The sequence below is a fragment of the Dermacentor andersoni genome, unplaced genomic scaffold (genome assembly GCF_023375885.2).
Source record: "Dermacentor andersoni unplaced genomic scaffold, qqDerAnde1_hic_scaffold ctg00000143.1, whole genome shotgun sequence".
Lineage (NCBI taxonomy): Eukaryota > Metazoa > Arthropoda > Arachnida > Ixodida > Ixodidae > Dermacentor > Dermacentor andersoni.
The window spans coordinates 74,878-81,684 of NW_027314843.1; positions in this window are offsets into that span (position 1 = coordinate 74,878).

Here is a 6,807-nt window from a genome sequence, read left to right on the forward strand (position 1 = left end):
GACGTGCTAAGCATGCCGATGCTGCTCTTTTTAGCACCCGCACACGCATTTGTGCGAAAACACGTTTTAGCATGCACATGCATCTTTTGGTAGACGCGGATGAAGTTTTCTGCAAAAGCACAAGATGTGCATGCAAATGGTGCTTTTGGCAGAACGCGCACGTGGATTTCTACCAAACGACGTGCTAAGCCTGCCGATGCTGCTCTTTTTAGCACCCGCGCACGGATTTATGCGAAAACGCGTTTTAAGCATGCACATGCATCTTTTGGTAGACGCGGATGAAGTTTTCTGCAAAACCACAAGATGTGCATGCAAATGGTGCTTTTGGCAGAACGCGCACGTGGATTTCTACCAAACGACGTGCTACGCATGCCGATGCTGCTCTTTTTAGCACCCGCGCACGCATTTGTGCGAAAACGCGTTTTAAGCATGCACATGCATCTTTTGGTAGACGCGGATGAAGTTTTCTGCAAAACCACAAGATGTGCATGCAAATGGTGCTTTTTGCAGAACGCGCACGTGGATTTCTACCAAACGACGTGCTAAGCATGCCGATGCTGCTCTTTTTAGCACCCGCGCACGCATTTGTGCGAAAACGCGTTTTAAGCATGCACATGCATCTTTTGGTAGACGCGGATGAAGTTTTCTGCAAAACCACAAGATGTGCATGCAAATGGTGCTTTTTGCAGAACGCGCACGTGGATTTCTACCAAACGACGTGCTAAGCATGCCGATGCTGCTCTTTTTAGCACCCGCGCACGGATTTGTGCAAAAACGCGTTTTAAGCATGCACATGCATCTTTTGGTAGACGCGGATGAAGTTTTCTGCAAAACCACAAGCTGTGCATGCAAATGGTGCTTTTGGCAGAACGCGCACGTGGATTTCTACCAAACGACGTGCTAAGCATGCCGATGCTGCTCTTTTTAGCACCCGCGCACGGATTTGTGCGAAAACGCGTTTTAAGCATGCACATGCATCTTTTGGTAGACGCGGATGAAGTTTTCTGCAAAACCACAAGATGTGCATGCAAATGGTGCTTTTGGCAGAACGCGCACGTGGATTTCTACCAAACGACGTGCTAAGCATGCCGATGCTGCTCTTTTTAGCACCCGCGCACGCATTTGTGCGAAAACGCGTTTTAGGTATGCACATGAATCTTTTGGTAGACGCGGATGAAGTTTTCTGCAAAACCACAAGATGTGCATGCAAATGGTGCTTTTGCCAGAACGCGCACGTGGATTTCTACCAAACGACGTGCTAAGCATGCCGATGCTGCTCTTTTTAGCACCCGCGCATGAATTTGTGCGAAAACGCGTTTTAAGCATGCACATGCATCTTTTGGTAGACGCGGATGAAGTTTTCTGCAAAACCACAAGATGTGCATGCAAATGGTGCTTTTGGCAGAACGCGCACGTGGATTTCTACCAAACGACGTGCTAAGCATGCCGATGCTGCTCTTTTTAGCACCCGCGCACGGATTTGTGCGAAAACGCGTTTTAAGCATGCATATGCATCTTTTGGTAGACGCGGATGAAGTTTTCTGCAAAACCACAACATGTGCATGCAAATGGTGCTTTTGGCAGAACGCGCACGTGGATTTCTACCAAACGACGTGCTAAGCATGCCGATGCTGCTCTTTTTAGCACCCGCATACGGATTTGTGCGAAAACGCGTTTTAAGCATGCACATGCATCTTTTGGTAGACGCGGATGAAGTTTTCTGCAAAACCACAAGATGTGCATGAAAATGGTGCTTTTTGCAGAACGCGCACGTGGATTTCTACCAAACGACGTGCTAAGCATGCCGATGCTGCTCTTTTTAGCACCCGCACACGCATTTGTGCGAAAACGCGTTTTAGCATGCACATGCATCTTTTGGTAGACGCGGATGAAGTTTTCTGCAAAAGCACAAGATGTGCATGCAAATGGTGCTTTTTGCAGAACGCGCACGTGGATTTCTACCAAACGACGTGCTAAGCATGCCGATGCTGCTCTTTTTAGCACCCGCGCACGGATTTGTGCGAAAACGCGTTTTAAGCATGCACATGCATCTTTTGGTAGACGCGGATGAAGTTTTCTGCAAAACCACAAGATGTGCATGCAAATGGTGCTTTTGGCAGAACGCGCACGTAGATTTCTACCAAACGACGTGCTAAGCATGCCGATGCTGCTCTTTTTAGCACCCGCGCACGCATTTGTGTGAAAACGCGTTTTAAGCATGCACATGCATCTTTTGGTAGACGCGGATGAAGTTTTCTGCAAAACCAAAAGATGTGCATGCAAATGGTGCTTTTTGCAGAACGCGCACGTGGATTTCTACCAAACGACGTGCTAAGCATGCCGATGCTGCTCTTTTTAGCACCCGCGCACGCATTTGTGCGAAAACGCGTTTTAAGCATGCACATGCATCTTTTGGTAGACGCGGATGAAGTTTTCTGCAAAACCACAAGATGTGCATGCAAATGGTGCTTTTTGCAGAACGCGCACGTGGATTTCTACCAAACGACGTGCTAAGCATGCCGATGCTGCTCTTTTTAGCACCCGCGCACGGATTTGTGCAAAAACGCGTTTTAAGCATGCACATGCATCTTTTGGTAGACGCGGATGAAGTTTTCTGCAAAACCACAAGCTGTGCATGCAAATGGTGCTTTTGGCAGAACGCGCACGTGGATTTCTACCAAACGACGTGCTAAGCATGCCGATGCTGCTCTTTTTAGCACCCGCGCACGGATTTGTGCGAAAACGCGTTTTAAGCATGCACATGCATCTTTTGGTAGACGCGGATGAAGTTTTCTGCAAAACCACAAGATGTGCATGCAAATGGTGCTTTTGGCAGAACGCGCACGTGGATTTCTACCAAACGACGTGCTAAGCATGCCGATGCTGCTCTTTTTAGCACCCGCGCACGCATTTGTGCGAAAACGCGTTTTAAGTATGCACATGAATCTTTTGGTAGACGCGGATGAAGTTTTCTGCAAAACCACAAGATGTGCATGCAAATGGTGCTTTTGGCAGAACGCGCACGTGGATTTCTACCAAACGACGTGCTAAGCATGCCGATGCTGCTCTTTTTAGCACCCGCGCATGAATTTGTGCGAAAACGCGTTTTAAGCATGCACATGCATCTTTTGGTAGACGCGGATGAAGTTTTCTGCAAAACCACAAGATGTGCATGCAAATGGTGCTTTTGGCAGAACGCGCACGTGGATTTCTACCAAACGACGTGCTAAGCATGCCGATGCTGCTCTTTTTAGCACCCGCGCACGGATTTGTGCGAAAACGCGTTTTAAGCATGCACATGCATCTTTTGGTAGACGCGGATGAAGTTTTCCTCAAAACCACAAGATGTGCATGCAAATGGTGCTTTTGGCAGAACGCGCACGTGGATTTCTACCAAACGACGTGCTAAGCATGCCGATGCTGCTCTTTTTAGCACCCGCGCACGGATTTGTGCGAAAACGCGTTTTAAGCATGCACATGCATCTTTTGGTAGACGCGGATGAAGTTTTCTGCAAAACCACAAGATGTGCATGCAAATGGTGCTTTTGGCAGAACGCGCACGTGGATTTCTACCAAACGACGTGCTAAGCATGCCGATGCTGCTCTTTTTAGCACCCGCATACGGATTTGTGCGAAAACGCGTTTTAAGCATGCACATGCATCTTTTGGTAGACGCGGATGAAGTTTTCTGCAAAACCACAAGATGTGCATGCAAATGGTGCTTTTGGCAGAACGCGCACGTGGATTTCTACCAAACGACGTGCTAAGCATGCCGATGCTGCTCTTTTTAGCACCCGCGCACGGATTTGTGCGAAAACGCGTTTTAAGCATGCACATGCATCTTTTGGTAGACGCGGATGAAGTTTTCTGCAAAACCACAAGATGTGCATGCAAATGGTGCTTTTGGCAGAACGCGCACGCGGATTTCTACCAAACGACGTGCTAAGCATGCCGATGCTGCTCTTTTTAGCACCCGCGCACGCATTTGTGCAAAACGCGTTTTAAGCATGCACATGCATCTTTTGGTAGACGCGGATGAAGTTTTCTGCAAAACCACAAGATGTGCATGCAAATGGTGCTTTGGGCAGAACGCGCACGTGGATTTCTACCAAACGACGTGCTAAGCATGCCGATGCTGCTCTTTTTAGCACCTGCGCACGCATTTGTGCGTAAACGCGTTTTAAGCATGCACATGCATCTTTTGGTAGACGCGGATGAAGTTTTCTGCAAAACCACAAGATGTGCATGCAAATGGTGCTTTTTGCAGAACGCGCACGTGGATTTCTACCAAACGACGTGCTAAGCATGCCGATGCTGCTCTTTTTAGCACCCGCGCACGCATTTGTGCGAAAACGCGTTTTAAGCATGCACATGCATCTTTTGGTAGACGCGGATGAAGTTTTCTGCAAAACCACAAGATGTGCATGCAAATGGTGGTTTTGGCAGAACGCGCACGTGGATTTCTACCAAACGACGTGCTAAGCATGCCGATGCTGCTCTTTTTAGCACCCGCGCACGGATTTGTGCGAAAACGCGTTTTAAGTATGCACATGAATCTTTTGGTAGACGCGGATGAAGTTTTCTGCAAAACCACAAGATGTGCATGCAAATGGTGCTTTCGGCAGAACGCGCACGTGGATTTCTACCAAACGACGTGCTAAGCATGCCGATGCTGCTCTTTTTAGCACCCGCGCACGGATTTGTGCGAAAACGCCTTTTAAGCATGCACATGCATCTTTTGGTAGACGCGGATGAAGTTTTCTGCAAAACCACAAGATGTGCATGCAAATGGTGCTTTTGGCAGAACGCGCACGTGGATTTCTACCAAACGACGTGCTAAGCATGCCGATGCTGCTCTTTTTAGCACCCGCGCACGGATTTGTGCGAAAACGCGTTTTAAGCATGCACATGCATCTTTTGGTAGACGCGGATGAAGTTTTCTGCAAAACCACAAGATGTGCATGCAAATGGTGCTTTTGGCAGAAGGCGCACGTGGATTTCTACCAAACGACGTGCTAAGCATGCCGATGCTGCTCTTTTTAGCACCCGCATACGGATTTGTGCGAAAACGCGTTTTAAGCATGCACATGCATCTTTTGGTAGACGCGGATGAAGTTTTCTGCAAAACCACAAGATGTGCATGCAAATGGTGCTTTTGGCAGAACGCGCACGTGGATTTCTACCAAACGACGTGCTAAGCATGCCGATGCTGCTCTTTTTAGCAGCCGCGCACGGATTTGTGCGAAAACGCGTTTTAAGCATGCACATGCATCTTTTGGTAGACGCGGATGAAGTTTTCTGCAAAACCACAAGATATGCATGCAAATGGTGCTTTTGGCAGAACGCGCACGCGGATTTCTACCAAACGACGTGCTAAGCATGCCGATGCTGCTCTTTTTAGCACCCGCGCACGCATTTGTGCAAAACGCGTTTTAAGCATGCACATGCATCTTTTGGTAGACGCGGATGAAGTTTTCTGCAAAACCACAAGATGTGCATGCAAATGGTGCTTTTGGCAGAACGCGCACGTGGATTTCTACCAAACGACGTGCTAAGCATGCCGATGCTGCTCTTTTTAGCACCCGCGCACGCATTTGTGCGTAAACGCGTTTTAAGCATGCACATGCATCTTTTGGTAGACGCGGATGAAGTTTTCTGCAAAACCACAAGATGTGCATGCAAATGGTGCTTTTCGCAGAACGCGCACGTGGATTTCTACCAAACGACGTGCTAAGCATGCCGATGCTGCTCTTTTTAGCACCCGCGCACGCATTTGTGCGAAAACGCGTTTTAAGCATGCACATGCATCTTTTGGTAGACGCGGATGAAGTTTTCTGCAAAACCACAAGATGTGCATGCAAATGGTGCTTTTTGCAGAACGCGCACGTGGATTTCTACCAAACGACGTGCTAAGCATGCCGATGCTGCTCTTTTTAGGACCCGCGCACGGATTTGTGCGAAAACGCGTTTTAAGCATGCACATGCATCTTTTGGTAGACGCGGATGAAGTTTTCTGCAAAACCACAAGATGTGCATGCAAATGGTGCTTTTGGCAGAACGCGCACGTGGATTTCTACCAAACGACGTGCTAAGCATGCCGATGCTGCTCTTTTTAGCACCCGCGCACGGATTTGTGCGAAAACGCGTTTTAAGCATGCACATGCATCTTTTGGTAGACGCGGATGAAGTTTTCTGCAAAACCACAAGATGTGCATGCAAATGGTGCTTTTGGCAGAACGCGCACGTGGATTTCTACCAAACGACGTGCTAAGCATGCCGATGCTGCTCTTTTTAGCACCCGCGCACGGATTTGTGCGAAAACGCGTTTTAAGCATGCACATGCATCTTTTGGTAGACGCGGATGAAGTTTTCTGCAAAACCACAAGATGTGCATGCAAATGGTGCTTTTGGCAGAACGCGCACGTGGATTTCTACCAAACGACGTGCTAAGCATGCCGATGCTGCTCTTTTTAGCACCCGCGCACGGATTTGTGCGAAAACGCGTTTTAAGCATGCATATGCATCTTTTGGTAGACGCGGATGAAGTTTTCTGCAAAACCACAACATGTGCATGCAAATGGTGCTTTTGGCAGAACGCGCACGTGGATTTCTACCAAACGACGTGCTAAGCATGCCGATGCTGCTCTTTTTAGCACCCGCATACGGATTTGTGCGAAAACGCGTTTTAAGCATGCACATGCATCTTTTGGTAGACGCGGATGAAGTTTTCTGCAAAACCACAAGATGTGCATGAAAATGGTGCTTTTTGCAGAACGCGCACGTGGATTTCTACCAAACGACGTGCTA